A 17,759-nucleotide genomic window follows, 5' to 3' on the forward strand; every position below is an offset into this window, starting at 1 on the left:
ACGTGAGTGACATCGAGAATATCCCAGACCAGTTGGCCAGTGTACTGCGGTATTTTGTTGCTATCTCAGGTCTCCGGGTTTACGCCAGTAAGTCCTGTCTTTATGCGTTCGGGAGACAAGACCCAGGATACACTCTTAATGGCACGAGGGTACAATGGAAGGGGGATACCTTCCGATACCTGGGAATGCAGAAATACCGTCAGCCGAGGGACCTTTTTGACGGCAACCTGGCTGGGGCCTCCACAGCCATCAAGTCATGCGATTCTGGGGCACATTGCCGCTAACGGTCACAGTCAGAGTTGCGCTAACCAAGATGCTGATTCTCCCCAGGCTACTGTATTACTTTGCTAACCTACTTTATATATACCTGCAGCTTTTTTGACACATTCTCTAAGTTAATCAGGGACTTCATCTGGGGGTGCAGTAGACACAGGCTGTCGCTAGTGAAACTATAAATTCCCACAGATCAAGGAGGGCTAGCGGCACCTTGCTTAGAACACTACTACTTAGCTGCACAGATGCAAAGGATAGCTCGCTGGTTTGTGGATAGGGGTCCGGAGGATACAGCATCTTCCCTGCCTCCATGCTCCCTGGAAAGGCTCCTTGCAATCTTCCACCCAGACACCAGGACTGTGACACCGACGCCACTCCTTTTGGCGGTGGCATACAAATGTTACCGTAGAAGCCTATTTCTCACCAGAGCGCTGGTCTTATACGCGCCGGCTTTCCCACTAGAAGGTTCCCCTAGTGGGATGCAAACACTCACCTCCCTTACACTGACGCACTGGCGAGACGCTGGCATACAGACATTGGGAGATTTGTATCGTGATGGCACACTTGCCCCATATGACTCCCTAGTTGAGGATGAGGGATTATCACCAGGGCAGTTCCTAGTGCACCGCTCACTGATAGCAACCCTGACCGCTAAATGGGGAGACATGTCCACAGAACCCAGCCAGCATCTTACCATACAATACCTCCACGTTATGGGGTGAGGCAGGCACCTGGTCCGCTGGTTTGTGGCATCACTGAGAACCAATGCGCCAATCAACATAGACCCTCTCCGAACCAAATGGGAAGTTGTATCAAAAGACACCAGAGCACATTAGGTTATGGTAATTTTCATCCTCCATGCATTTTGTACTCTTTTGCAATAAATGTTCTTGCAGTTCCCAATAAATAGAGCTTGCGTAGTGTAGATCAATCACATTTTATTCATTCAATAGTAAAATGTTCCACAGCAGATGCGTGTTTCGCCCTGTCCAGGGCTTCCTCAAGGCTGCAAATCACATAAAAAGAAATATCTTGTGATCGACATATCCATATGCTATGTAAACAGACATGTTTACACTTATACCAATATGTATAAAAGCATTACTTATTAAATATGGAATACCACAAAAATATATATATTTTCTTTGACCAAAACCCCTGTATCTTGCTCCTCAGAAATAAGAAATGGCACCAGAATCACCTACTTGTCAGAGGAACTTACTAATATTGGTAATTTTGCCAACAAAATGCTAACAATTTCGCCAACAATCCTTTCACCTACCTACATTGCCACATACAGAAATGAATACCCTCCCTCGAAGGTCCTTTCTCCTGTCATAAATGCCATTTCCAAATCCATAGGCTGACTAACATAGAAACTCTTTTGATGACAACTATCAACTCTCAGGACCCTAAGGCCAACCATACTCACATTGTCCTCTCTAATTCACATACTCGGTCCACTGATACATGGAACTGCTCTCTCTGCAATGTCAGATCATTGCCTAAGCTCGAAATCGAAATCTGGGACATGATTATGTCCACCTCACCAGCTTTGGGGATTCTTGCGCAGACCTGGCTAAAACTTCACTCTGCTCCCGCCATTGCCATGGCCTTACAATATATTGAGATTAGATAGGTTACAATATATTGAGATTAGATTAGGTAAAACGGGTGGATGATAAGCAATTATCTTTAATAATTTGCTTAAAATCACTATCATCAAATCTGGCTTTGCGGTATGGGCGGAGATATGAGTTTTTAAAATTGACTTCGCACCCCAGAGTAGCTGGAAAGGGGCTCTAGTCTATCGTCCTCCTGGCCCCCTGGGACCTTTTCGTCATAAACTTATGGAACTCATTGCGATTCAGGCACTGTCCTTTAATACTTTTATTTTACTTGGCGACTTTAACGTCCATATGGATGATCCCTCTAATTCTGAGGCACAACAACTCCGCACCGACCTCGCTTCCCTTGGTCTTAAACAATCCAGCCATATGCAGGACCTGACTTTTACTAATTCCCCTTTTCTGTCCTGTGAACTTCCATATCCTCTTGTTTGGACTGATCACACATTAATCAACTTCCACATCTCATTGGCACACACAGCTGCAGATATGCAGGAAGCACTCAAATTATTCCATACATCTCTGAATTCTGCCATTGACATTTTGGCTCCTATGAAAATTAATTCTTTGCCAAGACTTACTCCATATGATCCTTGGTACGGATCACTGACATAACCTCGACAGACCGAATATCGACTGGACAAAATATCGATGACTAATTATCGACAACAAAATTATCGATTTACTATACTTACACAACAAACATCAAAAATATCGACTACACAATATCGACTACTAAAAACAACGACTACAACAATATCGACTCACAACATTATCGATTTCTAAAACACCGATTATTAAATATTTATATAACAACAGTCAAAATATCGATTACACAAACATAGATAGCAAATTTATCGATTGTAAAAAAATCAACATTAATAAATCCTAAAATAAATGACTTTATTATTTAATAATTAATTCATACTGATCATAAAAAAACAGATTTAGTTAATATAAATAGATGACATATATTATTTATTTTCATAACATTTACAATACACAATAAATACTAACATACATTTTATAATACATAAACAATGTTTCGACCTTCTACACATTTTTTACAACTAATTATATATATTCCTCCACTTTACAAATATCAAAATAACATTACCTACAACATTACCTATACAAAATAAATCCTTACACATTCAATAAACGTTAATTGGCGTCACCCATATAAGGAAAACAATTAGCATAACAGAAAAATAAATTCAAATCAACAAATAAAAACAGACTATCCATTTAAACAACCAATCCTATTTCTGAAACAATTAACCTAATACTATATAAATGAAATAATAAGTAACTAAAAACGCAGTATACATCTCCTAAGTAAAGGAAGACGAAACTCTGCTGGATTTCTGGAAGAAAACTGATGGACTTCAACAGAAAGAGACCTACACATATCTAAAGTAAGTACTACTACATTATTAGTCAGCGAAAATGTAACTCTCAAAGCTCACACCTATATTTTAAAGCAAAATACATCAAATATATCTTTTTTTTTTAGCACTCATCCTACAGATGAAAAAAAATAACAGAAGACCTACACAACACCTGGACATCAAAAGTTACATATAAAAAAGTAAGTATATATTAGAAATGTAAAATCGAGAATTAATAGATAGGTAACTAAATCTAAACTAGCAAAAAACGTCGAACAAATTATCATAAATAGTAATAAAATATATCTACACATTTTCTCAACTTCCACAGGTACAAAAAGATATACACAGAAAATAACAGTTTGAAGAACATCAACAGCTGAAAATAACGACTTGAAAGCATCAAAACATTTACAGGTAAAATACAAATGTGTGAAACTGTATAATGTGATTAGAACATTTTTTTTCCTTAAAAAATATTTACATTCTCTTTTAATTACCTCCTAGCACTACAATACTATCATGACTGAAGGAGCTAAATTCATTTATTCACAAAAAGGGAAAATGCTTCTTTGTTACATGGGATATGTCTACACTCAAGAGAAACAAAAAGATTTGAAAGTGTTTTGGAAGTGTACGAAATATTATGCCAACAAATGTTATGGTAGAGCTATAACTCAGGAAACTACTGTTACTTATACTAAAGAACATAATCACCCACCCAATGTAACAGAAATAGAGATTAGACAAATGCTAGATTCCCTTAAAGAAGCTAGTACTAGCACTGATCAACCAACAACTGCTATTCTGAAACACCATTTAAGTGTACTTCCCCAACATGCTTCTAGCCAATTACCATCTATAGAATCCCTTAAAAGAACAGTAGCTAGACAAAAAAGAGCAACATGCACTACTCCTCCCACACCAAAAACTTTAGAAGAAGTCCAAATTCCACCTGAACTCTCTGTAACTCACAATAAAGAAAATGTTATACTCTATGACAACAAATCTAAAGATAAAAGAATTATACTGTTTGCCACAGCAAACAACATGACAAAACTTACCCAATGCCAAACTTGGATGATGGACGGTACTTTTTCTGTATGCCCCAAACCTTTTTATCAATTATACACCATCCATGGTCATTTCCAAAATGCAAATATTCCATTCCTTTATGCCCTTCTACCAAACAAACAGCAAACTACCTATCAAGAAATACTAACTGAAGTCAAGCAACATACTAACAACTATTTTCCACAAAAAATATCATTGACTTTGAAAAAGCTATGATAAACAGCATCCTTAAAACATACCCACACACAGCAATACAAGGTTGCTATTACCACTTTAATCAATGTATCTGGCGACATCTACAAAAATCAACCTTGAGTATCCAATACGCCACTGATAGCACATTTGCTTATCAAATCAAAAAACTCATCGCCCTAGCCTATGTTCCACTAACAGATGTAACTGAGCACTATAACTTATTAATAGACAGCCCCTACTATAAAAGAAACGAAGATAAACTAAGCCCTATGCTTGACTACTTCGAAGACACATGGGTAGGAAGGCTACACAGATCAGGCCACAGAAGACAACCCAAATACCAAATAGCTTGGTGGAATGTCTACCTTAGCACACTAAATAAGGAAGCAAAAACAAACAATGCAGTTGAAGGATGGCACAATGCCTTCCAAGCAACTACAGGCCGAGGAACGCCTACCCTTCACAAATTAATACAATCCTTACAAAAAGAACAAAGTTACCAGGAGCTCCGAATGGAGCAATCAGTAACTTTGATTGGACCTAAACTCACCAAAGAAACTAAAAAAATGTATAACACACTCCAAAGTCAAGTTACCCTCTATCCAACTAGCAAAGGACTAGAATATCTATCAATGATTGCCAAAACTATTCTTTAAAACATTACATAACTATACACGTAAAACTAAACATATTTTTCCTAAAATTCTTCATTATAATATGTAACAAATTGCAATTAAATTATCAAATACATAATATTAACATATATAAAATGTATTTAGATAATGTATTTACAAAATGTTACATACAACGTAAGTAAAGCAAAATTAAAAACAGTTTTCCCACCCATTAAAAATCCAGAAAATACTTATATTTCTGATGCAGCTTCAAACGTAATCCAATTCCAAGCAATCCATAGGACACCATTCCAAAAACCCATACAATCCATGAAAGCCCAAAAAAAATGCAAAAATACAAGCAAATGCATAGCGACTCCTTTCCACTTCAGTAGACACCAGATACCATAGAAAACCCAAAAATCCGTAATGGCGAAAAATAAACGCTCCAAGAAAATGTAAAAACCCAAAAAATAGTGTGCAAAAATAAGAGTATATAATACTCGTTACACAGCTGTGATCAAAAAAGAAGGGAGTCCTCCAAAACAGCGAAACGCGACGATAACCTAGAAAAAATAAATAACATACCCACCCACATAAAAACACCCATACATATATAAAAACACATATTTATACATCAAACATATTATCTTAGTAACATTTAAACATATTACCTCACCTCACACACCTACAACAAAAACGCGGTAAAAATCCAATATCGTACACTCTACCTAACACCGAACACACAATCTTCTCTAATTAACTCTACCTACATAAACATAAACACAGCACACATACACTAGCAATAAGTTCAGAAACTTATAAAACACAATTAAAACAAACTTACCCTCTCTAACGCGAAGCAGCACCCAACCGCGATCTGTTGAAGCACCAAATACGCCTAAGTAACATTACGCGGTTAAAAAGTAGTCCCTGTATACAGCTAAATGCTATTTAATTTCTATATTCCAACACTTTAAAAAATACACAGAGTATTATATTAAGTGTAAATATTTTTTTAAAGTGTATAAAATTATTTCATAAATATTCATAAGTTTGAAATAATTATTCAACTGTTATGTTATAGTTAAAAAATTAATTTTTGATTTATAAATACATTTAGTAAATAATGTTAATGTAAAAATAAATTGCATATATAAGTTTGTTACAAGAAATGTTTTTTTTAAATTTGCAAATATTATGTAAAACATTATGTATGTATATAATAAATGTTTTTGGTGTTTATGTATTTAAAAATGAATATTATAAATATGTTCAATATTCATAATAATTATTTCCAAAAATATAACATGACTTGGTAATAAACAAAAATGTTACAATTACAAAAAAATGTACATAATTTGCAATCACAATAAATTCAATGTGTATCTGAATAAATATTTTGTTATTAAATAAAAAGTACATATTACCAATTTGTTTCAGAAACTATTTAAATGTTAATATATGTAAAAGATAAAAAAATTATGTTAATATAATTTATGTGTTAAAAACATATACATGTACTTCATATTTTTGTTATGTTAATAAAAACATTGAATGAAATTTTTTGATTATAAATAAAAAATGATTCTCTACTTACAAATAAATTTTTATATGTGAATAAACAATTTATCATTTATGGCATTTAACCCTGACTATGTTTCCTTCTTTATTATTGTATATAAATATTATTTGCATATTAAATAATCTATTAAAAAATACCTTATACATTTAAATATGTTTAAAAATTTATTAATATTTAAAGTCCTACAATACCAATAATTGTTTTAATGTATATTAATTCAAATATTTTATATAAAATATATGAAAAAGTAACTAATTTAATAGACATTTAAATTGACCATATTTTTACCCTGTATCCCTCTAACCTAAAACCCTAAACTGACCCAAAGCCCTAAAAACACCCCTTTACCCACAAACTAAAAACTGACCCAGAACCCACAAAATACCCCTTTACCCACTAACTGAAAACTGACCCTGACCCCTAACAATAACCCTTTACCCACTAACTGAAAACTGACCCTGACCCCTAAAAATACCCCTTTACCCACTAACTGAAAACTGACCCTGACCCCTAAAAATACCCCTTTACCCAAAAACTGAAAACTGACCCTGACCTCTAAAAATACCCCTTTTCCCACAAACTGAAAACTAACCCTGCAACCAAAAAAATACCCTTTACCCAAATACTGAAAACTGACCCTTAACCCTAAAAATAGCCCTTTACCCACTAACTGAAAACTGACCCTGACCCCTAAAAATACCCCTTTACCCACTAACTGAAAACTGACCCTGACCCCTAAAAATACCCCTTTACCCAAAAACTGAAAACTGACCCTGACCTCTAAAAATACCCCTTTTCCCACAAACTGAAAACTAACCCTGCAACCAAAAAAATACCCTTTACCCAAATACTGAAAACTGACCCTTAACCCTAAAAATAGCCCTTTACCCACTAACTGAAAACTGACCCTGACCCCTAAAAATACCCCTTTACCCACTAACTGAAAACTGACCCTGACCCCTACAAATACCCCTTACCCACTAACTAAAAACTGACCCTGACCTCTAAAAATACCCCTTTACCCACAAACTGAAAACTAACCCTGCAACCAAAGAAAGACCCTTTACCCAAATACTGAAAACTGACCCTTAACCCTAAAAATAACCCTTTACCCACTAACTGAAAACTGACCCTAACCCCTAAAAATACCCCTTTACCCACTAACTGAAAACTGACACTGACCCCTACTAATACCCCTTTACCCACTAACTTAAAACTGACCCTAACCCCTAAAAATACCCCTTTACCCAAAAACTGAAAACTGACCCTGACCTCTAAAAATACCCCTTTACCCACAAACTGAAAACTGACCCTGCAACCAAAAAAATACCCTTTACCCAAATACTGAAAACTGACCCTTAACCCTAAAAATACCCCTTTACCCACTAACTGAAAACTGACCCTGACCCCTAAAAATACCCCTTTACCCACTAACTGAAAACTGACCCTCACCCCTACAAATACCCCTTTACCCAAAAACTGAAAACTGACCCTCACCCCTACAAATACCCCTTTACCCAAAAACTGAAAACTGACCCTGACCCCTAAAAACACCTTTATCCACAAACTGAAAACTGACTCTGAAAGAAAAAAATTACCCTTTACCCAAATACTGAAAACTGACCCTGAACCCTACAAATACCCCTTTACCCACTAACTGAAAACTGACCCTGACCCCTAAAAATACCCCTTTACAACTGACTCTGCACACAACATATACCCCTTAATAACCAAACAGAAAAGTAACCCAGAAGACTAAACCAACCTCTTTCCCCAAATACAAAATAATATATATATGAGAATATCTATAATTATATATATATATGTTATATATATCTTTATATATCTAATTATACATATATTATATATATGTAATTAAATGTAATTAGACAATTATATTTCATATATATATATTTTATATTTAATTATTATAATATTAGTTATATCTATTTATATCTATATAATTAACATATTTAAAGTCTTTAACAATTATTTCATTATGAATACCAATTAATTAATTAACATATGTCATTACTTATAATTAATTAACTTCCCACCCTATACCCCTATTAACACACAACCCACTACATAACATAAAAATGTGATATGTAACATAATTTACTATAATAGCATTAATGTTAATAAATTTACAATTACATAAAATATAATTTACATATTTAATTTATTTTACAAATATTTAATTATTCATAACAATTAACTAATTAACATAATTAATTACTTACAATTAAATTACTTCCCACCCTATTCCCCTATAATCCCACAACCCACTACATATCCTAAAAAAGTTTGATTTTACATATTCAACAATAATTCCATTTATTTAAATAAATTAACAATTAAATTATATATAATTAACATATTTTAGATAAATAACAAGTATTTACTTATTCTTACCAATTAATTAATTAACAGATTTAATTACTTACTATTAAATTACTTCCCACCCTAATCCCCTATAATCCCACAACCGGCTACATGAAAAAAATAATTTAAATAAGCATAATTCTCAAATAAGCTATTAAAATAACATATTTACCAATTACATATTATATATTTAATTAAATAGTAATTTAACAATTAATTACATATTAATACTAATAATTATATTTACATATTTAATTAATTAATACCAATTAATATATTTACATATTTAATTAATTAATACCAATTAATATATTTACATAATTAATTAATTAATACCAATTAATATATTTACATATTTAATTAATTAATACCAATTAATATATTTACATATTTAATTAATTAATACCAATTAATATATTTACATAATTAATTAATTAATACCAATTAATATATTTACATAATTAATTAATTATATTTAAAATACTTCCCACCCTATTCCCCTAAAAACCCACTACCCGCTCCTAGAAATTATTATAGTAATATAAATTTTTTTTAATTTATTAATTATTTTTAACATTAATTCTATATAAATAAATAAATAAAATTAATACATTTTAACACAAAATGCTATTATAAAACATTAAAACAATGTACATTGAACTATTACATATTATATATATACATATTAAAATTCGATATCATGAGAGTCGATATTGTGACAGTCGATAACACAACTTTCGATATTTTTAAACTAATAAACATATCGATATTTTTTACTGACGATATTACTTACTCGATATTTTTTATGTCGATATTTTTTACATACATAACAATCGATAAAAAAAAAATCGATATTACTTACCTCGATATTAATGCCATCTCGATATTCTCTAGTCGATATTATGTCCAGTCGAAATAAATGACTCGATATTAAGACTGTACACCCCTTGGTACACTTCTGATTTATGCAAAGAGAAAACCCAATGCAAAAAATTGGAAAGACAATGGCAAACAATTCCAAACCCTAGCTATCGTGAAGCTTATAAAAAATCCCTAGTGCACTATCACAGTAACATCAGAAAAGCGTTGAAAAATTCATCTCTCAGCAACTGGATAAAGCTGGTAATTCCTCCAAGGAACTTTTCAAAACCCTTAATTCCTTCATTAATCCCCAGGCCTGCACAACAAACATTCCCCCTTCCCAAATACTTTACGACCTGACTGCAGACCATTTAGAGGATAAAGTAATCTTAATCTATAATAATCTCACAAGTTTGACACACAGCATCAACACGGAGCCTACATACGCTGTTAGAAAGAATACTTGCACTTGCACCTTCGAGAAGTTTGCCCCCTTTAATGTGGAGTCCGCCCAACTCGCTTTGAAAGTGCGTAAATCAGGCGCTACTCTGGATCTTATTCCAGCCAAGAGAGCAGCTACGCTATCCTATCACCTATATTGGTTTTGACATGTCCAGCCGGACAGAGGTCGCAATCTTTACTTGATCAACATTGAAAAAGACAAAGAATTCCTTCAACAATTCACCGTAGTGGGGCACAAGCCTGCACCCAAGCACATACAGGTAATTACAGTTTACAGAAGAAAGGAACAAAACAGGGCTATTAGGCAAAAACTGAGGATTTCTGTGAATTACAGTGAGACAGAAAATTCAAGAAGCACCTTTACATATACATAGTACATAATATACGTTCTGTATAGGGTGCACATAGAGGTCGACGGCGTTTCGATCCCGCTAAGTAATCATGGGGATCATCATCAGGTCATTAGGTGAAGCCTAATAAATGTTAGCCTCTATTGCCTAGGGAAGAATAACCCTGGCGAACTCGTAATAGCAAGTAGGAAAGTCGGCGACTGCATTCTCAGGAAGGAACACATCCCGACTGACCCGGGCTCCTCCACCACGGCCACGCGATCTTACTGACGCGTTTCTGGAAGCTCCCGATCCTGGGCAGCTGGACCGGCCATCTCCGCCATCTTTGCTGAATTATTTTAACTTCTAGGCTACTGCCGGCATTTTTGTACCTGCTGCGCCGAGATATCCCTTTGGGGGTGATTCATGCGCATTACAAAACAAATAAATAAATAAAATAAATGTACCTTTTGCTCACCTTTCTGCTTAGATCTGAAAACGACTGGCTGTAATTTCACCTTTCTTGGTGTGTTCTCCACACACCATCAACTCCAGTCAGACCACTTCATCTATTGAATTGCTGCTCAGTCTGTACTGCACTTGACTGCCAGCATCTAAACTGCTGCTTGAGTTTGGCAGGGCAACATTACAGGGATCAGCTGAGCAAAAGGCACCAGCACGACATGTAATGATGAGTACTGGGCACATGTTAATTAATCACCTCTCACTGAGCAGGTAAATGGAGGAAACCATTGGAGCACTGGGCCCTTGCTGCTTCTTGCTGTGTGCGTGCAGGAGACCCGGGAAACCAGCCAGGTTCAAATCTCTGGGCTTGACACCCTCATGGGCTTCCCAGCAAATCTGGAAGTCCATCGAAACCCTTATGACTAGATTGCACAGTACAAAAATTAGAATCTGGGACTGGGGTCCATCCTTCCTTCCTTGCTAGATCAAATAGTGTGATGGTCATAAACAAAGACGGAAACCATTGTAAGCACTGGGTCCTTGCAGCAATCTGGATGTGCCTGAAGAAAAAGTGTGTGGTAGTTTGTTGTGAAGTGCTGGTCTGTCTTTGGTCAGGGCGGCTTGTGCCATGTAAAACTGCAACAACAAAAAATGTAGATTCTGCTTGTTACCACTCGATGTAATCTCATCCCCCATGAATTAAGGACAGCATGCTAACTCTTGAAATCAGAAAGGTATGCTCCTCCAAACATTGTGGCTGAATTGCACAAAACAAAACAGGACAATCATTCTGGGGGTCAATCTTGGCTTCCCTGCTAAATTGTGTGATCTTAGGCAAAGATGGAGACCATTGTCGGCGCTGGGCCCTTGATGCTTATTGTTGTGTGTGTGCTTGCGATAGAAGTGGGTGAACCCAGGCCCGGACTGGCCGTTGCGGGCACCGGGCAATCCCCCGGTGTGCCGCAAGGGTGGGGGCCGTTTTTGGGCCCCTGGGGGCCGTTTTTGTAACAAAATCGGCCGAAAACCAGCCTTGGGAAAGAGCGCAGTCGCACCCCCAAACCCCCGGGGGTAGGGATTGGGGGTGGGGGGGCGGCCGAGCACTTTGCGATGGACTGTTTTGGTTCCCAGTCCGGCCCTGGGTGAGCCGCTGAAAGTCAGAGGTTCTCTTGGAACCTAGAGTACAAAACGAGATGAGCTTTAACGGGAGGCGGAGGCAAGAGAGACACATACGGAAGCAGGTTCGAGTCACAGGGCTCAGCGGCACCCTTTGAATGCCGGCAGATCGGGATGTGCCTGCAAAAAAAGTGCAATGTAGTCTGTGTCTGCCTGTTGTGTAGTGCTCCTCTGTCTGTAAAGCCCCAGGAATTAAAGGCACATTGTTAACCTTTGATGTCAGAAACAAATGCGCATCTAATTATTATTGGTAAATTGCAGAGTGTGAAAGTGGAGAATCTGAGGTCAATATCAGCTTCCATAGTTGTCCAAATGGTGTGATCAGAGACTAATACTTTTTTTATTACATCTTTTTATTAAGAAAATATAAACCAACATTACAGCAAAGAAAACAAACTAAAAAAAGAGCAATCTTCCGGGTTAGCACATCATCTAGGATAAACGGATCACATATACGACTACAAAATGAAAATAAATTTACAACAATGACAATAGGAGCAAGAGACTACTACTTTATTCCACTGAGTGAACGGGTATTTTGTTCATTTTCACTTTGAGAGCACCTTCAAAAATAAAAGTTCAGGGTGTGCACTGCACAAAAATCTGTGTTGTCTTTGACTTATTGCATATGTTGCTCCATCAATCATTATATAGGGCCACATTATAGGGTAGATATCACTGAATCCAATAGTAGAAGTGGGTGGAGCCAATGGAGGATGTGGGTGGAGCCAGGAAAGCAGATGGTGGCCTCCTACGAAAACATTTGGCCACCTGCACTTATTATTTTACAAATTAAGCACTGCCAACATGATCTCCAAGGCAGCACTAACCAGGAAGTCATGTTGAGTTATTGGGCTTAGAATGGATATATTTTTTATAGCTATGATCATCCTTATTGATACAGTAACATTGTTATTCATGAGATTAAAATGATTTTTCTATCTTTGTATTAAAAGGATTGTTCTATTGTGTGTCCTTTATTATGCCCTCTACCTCATTTTATAATTATTTGCTTGAGATTGCTTTTTGAATTTCATTATTACCATCCCTGCCTCGGGCAAGTTATCTTGTTGCAGGGGACAATGTCTGTGCGCCCCCACGGATTAGGGCATTTCATCTTAGTTGTTGGATATACATATGGTGCGGGCAGGCCACGCTTTAATGTGAGCCCGCTCTCCCTCGCTGAATCGCTTTGGGTCTGAGAAGGAAGCACATCACGCCCTAAACCCCTGACTGTCTACAAAAGGACTTGGGGTCATCGCTCACAATTTACCCCCACAGTGCTGCACAATTGCAGCCTTATGTACTGAACTGTTACCTTCCTTTCCCTCAAATTGTAAAGCGCTCTAATATCCCTCGGGATCAAGTTTGCGCTATATAAAACTTTATAAATTAAAGGGCCTGAGTAGAGATGGGGTCGTCAGTTACAGTCACCCAGACCAGTGCTTTATGTCAATGTTTGTTTGACTGTAAAGGGCCGTATGTATAAACACATTTCCCCATAGACACAGAATGGGCAAAACCCTTTGATACATCTGGTCCTAAGAGTTTATTGATCGATTGTGGTGTTTTTGTTGTACATTCATTTGAGTTAAAGAACAATACTATTATGAAACGAAAGCATCACACTTTCGCACTCCATTAGTAACAGTAGAAAAATATTCTTTATATATAATAGCGCTGTTATTCAAAGCACCTACATAGAATATGTATTTATGCAATTAGTATCGAATTTTAGCTGGTGTTCTTTTCCTAGACCCTGGAGGGATGAAAGGTCCTGTAGACCATGCCAGGATCAGAGCCTGTCACCAGCAATCTCACGCACAGCTCTAAGCAATGAGTAGCAACTGCCAATAGGTAACCGCCTTTAAAACTGCTCATCTAAAATATATTGCATCCTTTGGGTGGAAGCGTGTCTGTAGTCTGTCTCAATGCGATTGGTTTCTATTTTTGTCAGAATTGTTGTAGGGGAACCAGAAACCCCTATTAACAAGCATTTTTCAAATTTGCCTGGTGTTTCTCCATTTACAGATGTGTTTTCGCATCATTTTGGCAAAGTTTTGTAAAGTAAGATAAATATAGGTTCAACATGTTGTGTTAGATGCAAAGATACATAGTAAATCATTAAGTGCCTCCATCACTGCTAACCAGACACTGAAGGCGTGAGTGGCAGCGGCACTAACACCCAAGACAGAGAACAGCTTCTGCACTGGCAACAGGAGGGGGGTAGCTGAATCAATCAAACTGGATTTGTATCACTTGGCTAATCACCCAAGAAGGTATCCAGGTGCAGATGGCACTGCTGCAGTGGGCTCAGTTGGAAATCCAGGTCTTGAGTCTTTCTCTGAATTCCAGCAGGGATGATGAGGTCTGTAGGTGAGGTACAAGGTTGTTCCAGGCCTTCTCAGCAACGTAGGAGATGGTACTTCCTCCACTGTTGCTGCGGCGGATGCGGGGGTGTGAGCAAGGTGGCGTGAAGCGGGGTGCAGGTGTCTGGAGGTAAGGTTGATGCATGCTGGTCCCTGATTGTGTAGGGCTTTGGAGTTGTGGATCAACATCTTGAACTGGCATCTCTTCTGAACTGGTAGCTAATGGAGCTTCTTGAGGTGGGGGTGATATGGATCATTTTAGGGAGGTCTAAGACAAGTCTGGCCATTGCGTTTTGAATCTTTGCAGTCTCTTGAGGCGGTGTGAGGTCATTCTTTTGCAGAGTGTGTTGCCGTAGTCCAGTCAGCTTGTGACCAGGGCTTGAGTGATGGTGCATCTGGCGTTGATGAGGAGCCAATTGAACATCCTGTGGAGCATGCGGAGGGTGAAGAAGCAGACAGAAGAGACTGTGTTGATCAGTCTTCTCATGGTGAGCTTACTGTCCAGGATGAAGCAGAGGTTGTGGGCATGGTTGGCCAGAGTGGTAAGGGACCAGTTCAGGGGGCCTCCAGGCATCATTCATGGGGGAGTTTTGTTCCTGAAGATCAGCACTTCCACCTTGTATGTGTTGAGTTGTAGGCAGTTATCTCTTATCCAGTCATTGATGTTCGTCATGCACCTACAGAAGTTGGTCAGAGTGATGGAGAGGTCTTAAGAGGATGAGTTGTGTATTGTCGGCGTAGGATATGATGTTCAGTCCATGCAATCTGACTGAGATGGCCAAAGGAGTCATCTAGGTGTTGAACAGGGTGAGGCTGCAGGACAAACCCTGAGGGATGCAGCAGATGGTGTACCTGGGCTCTGAGGTATAAGGGGAAGGCGGATTCTCTGGGGTCTGCGGGTGAGGACAAAGGAGATCCACTTAAGGGTTGCCTGTCTGGGTGCCCGTCTGTGTGTCTGCTCACTTTTGGATATAGACCTGGTGGTTTCTGTTTCTTCAAGATTAAGAGCTTATGCTTATTTTTTATTTTTATCTCATAAATTAAGCACTATACTAATTCAATGTTCTGCAGCATACAAACATTGGAAGTCCCGGTCTTCAACATTGGGCCCCGCTGGTCAACACTGGCAAACCCCAGCTGCTCCCCCTTCCCTGCCTCAAAAGGTGCCCACCGTGGGATGACCGGGGTGACTCTGACCTGCCTGCAGGCCGAGCCGCTCCCTGACCACCACACGGCCTCACCAGCTGACGCCTCGCCGCTTCCCACCCAGTGCGAAGTCGAGCCTGCGGTGACAGCTGCCGCTGCTCACTGTGCCACTTGAGTATTTTGTCTCTGTCCTGTGATTGGAGTGTATTTTGTCCTTAGCCTGTTTCTGCCAGTGTTATCTTCCTTAACTTTGGTTCTTCTCCAGTATCTTTTGCTGCCTTTCCCTCACCAGCTACCACCCCCCTCCCCCCTTCTACCCTCGGTAACCCTCTTCTCCCCGCCACCTCCTCATGAGGTCACGCCTCCTCGCCGCCCCGCTCCCGCCTCCCAGCTGCTCCCCCTTCCCTGCCTCAAAAGGTGCCCGCCGCGGGGTGACCGGGGTGACTCTGACCTGCCTGCAGGCTGAGCCGCTCCCTGACCGCCACACGGCCTCACCAGCTGACGCCTCGCCGCTTCCCCCACCAGTGTGAGGTTGAGCCTGCGGTGACTGCTGCCGCTGCTCACTGTGCCACTTGAGTATTTTCTCTCTGTCCTGTGATTGGAGTGTATTTTGTCCTTAGCCTGTACTGCCAGTGTTATCTTCTTACTCGGTTTCTTCTCCAGTGTTTTTGCTGCCTTTGCTGTCCTGTGATTGTAGTGCATTTTGTGTCCTTAGCCTGTTCTGCCAGTGCTATCTTCCTTAACTTTGGTCCTTCTCCAGTATGATTTGCTGCCTTTCCCTCGCCAGCCACCACCCCCCCTCCCCCTTCTCCCCTCGGTAACCCTCTTCTCCCCGCCACATCCTCGTGAGGCCACGCCCCCTCGCCGCCCCGCTCCCGAGTCCCAGTTGCTCCCCCCATCCTCTCCGCCTTAAATGGCGACCACCACCAGGACGCGCATCGGACGCGCGCATGGGCGCGCCGATTGCGCGCCGAAGGCCGCACCTGGACCGTGCCCAGCGCCAGAACCCCCGGACCCCAAAGCCTCCACAACACCAGACTGCATGGGACTCCAGCACCCTCCACGCACTCAACCACGGACGAAATCGCTCCTGCTACCAGGCCACCCCGAAGCGCACCCAAGGGCCCTTCACCTGCCGGAACTGCAGCTTCACCAGCATCCGGCCCGCCAAACCATCAACCCGAGAACCCAACCACCTCCGATGCATCCTCCTCAACACCCGCTCCGCTCGCAAGCACGCCATCGAACTTTGAGACCTCCTAGACTCAACCACCCCTGACGTCGCCTTCCTGACGGAGACCTGGCTGAACGCCACCTCAGCACCAGACATCCCCATAGCCATCCCAGAGAGCTACAAGAGCTCCCTCCGAGACTTCACCAACGGAATGGGAGGGGGAATCGCCATCATCCACAAGGACACCCTCACAGTCTCGACCAACTCCGTCGACACCCTCACCACCGCCGAGCACATGCACTTCCAGATCCACACCGACCCCAACACCACCCTCAGAGGAACACTCGTCTACAGACTACCTGGACCCTGACCACAGTTCAGTGACACCATCGCCGACCAGATCAGCACCCACGCCCTCACCTCCACGGACTACATCCTCCTCGGGGACCTGAACTTCCACCTCGAGAACAACGCCGACACCAACTTCACCGCCCTGATCGACAACCTCGCCAACCTCAGACTCAAACAGCTTGTGACGCCACCCACCCACGCCGCTGGACACACACTGGACCCCATCTTCTCCACAAGTCCCCACGTCTCCTTCAAAAATACCACCGAACCACACTGGACCGACC

Source organism: Lissotriton helveticus, chromosome 1_1 (genome assembly GCF_964261635.1).
Source record: "Lissotriton helveticus chromosome 1_1, aLisHel1.1, whole genome shotgun sequence".
NCBI lineage: Eukaryota > Metazoa > Chordata > Amphibia > Caudata > Salamandridae > Lissotriton > Lissotriton helveticus.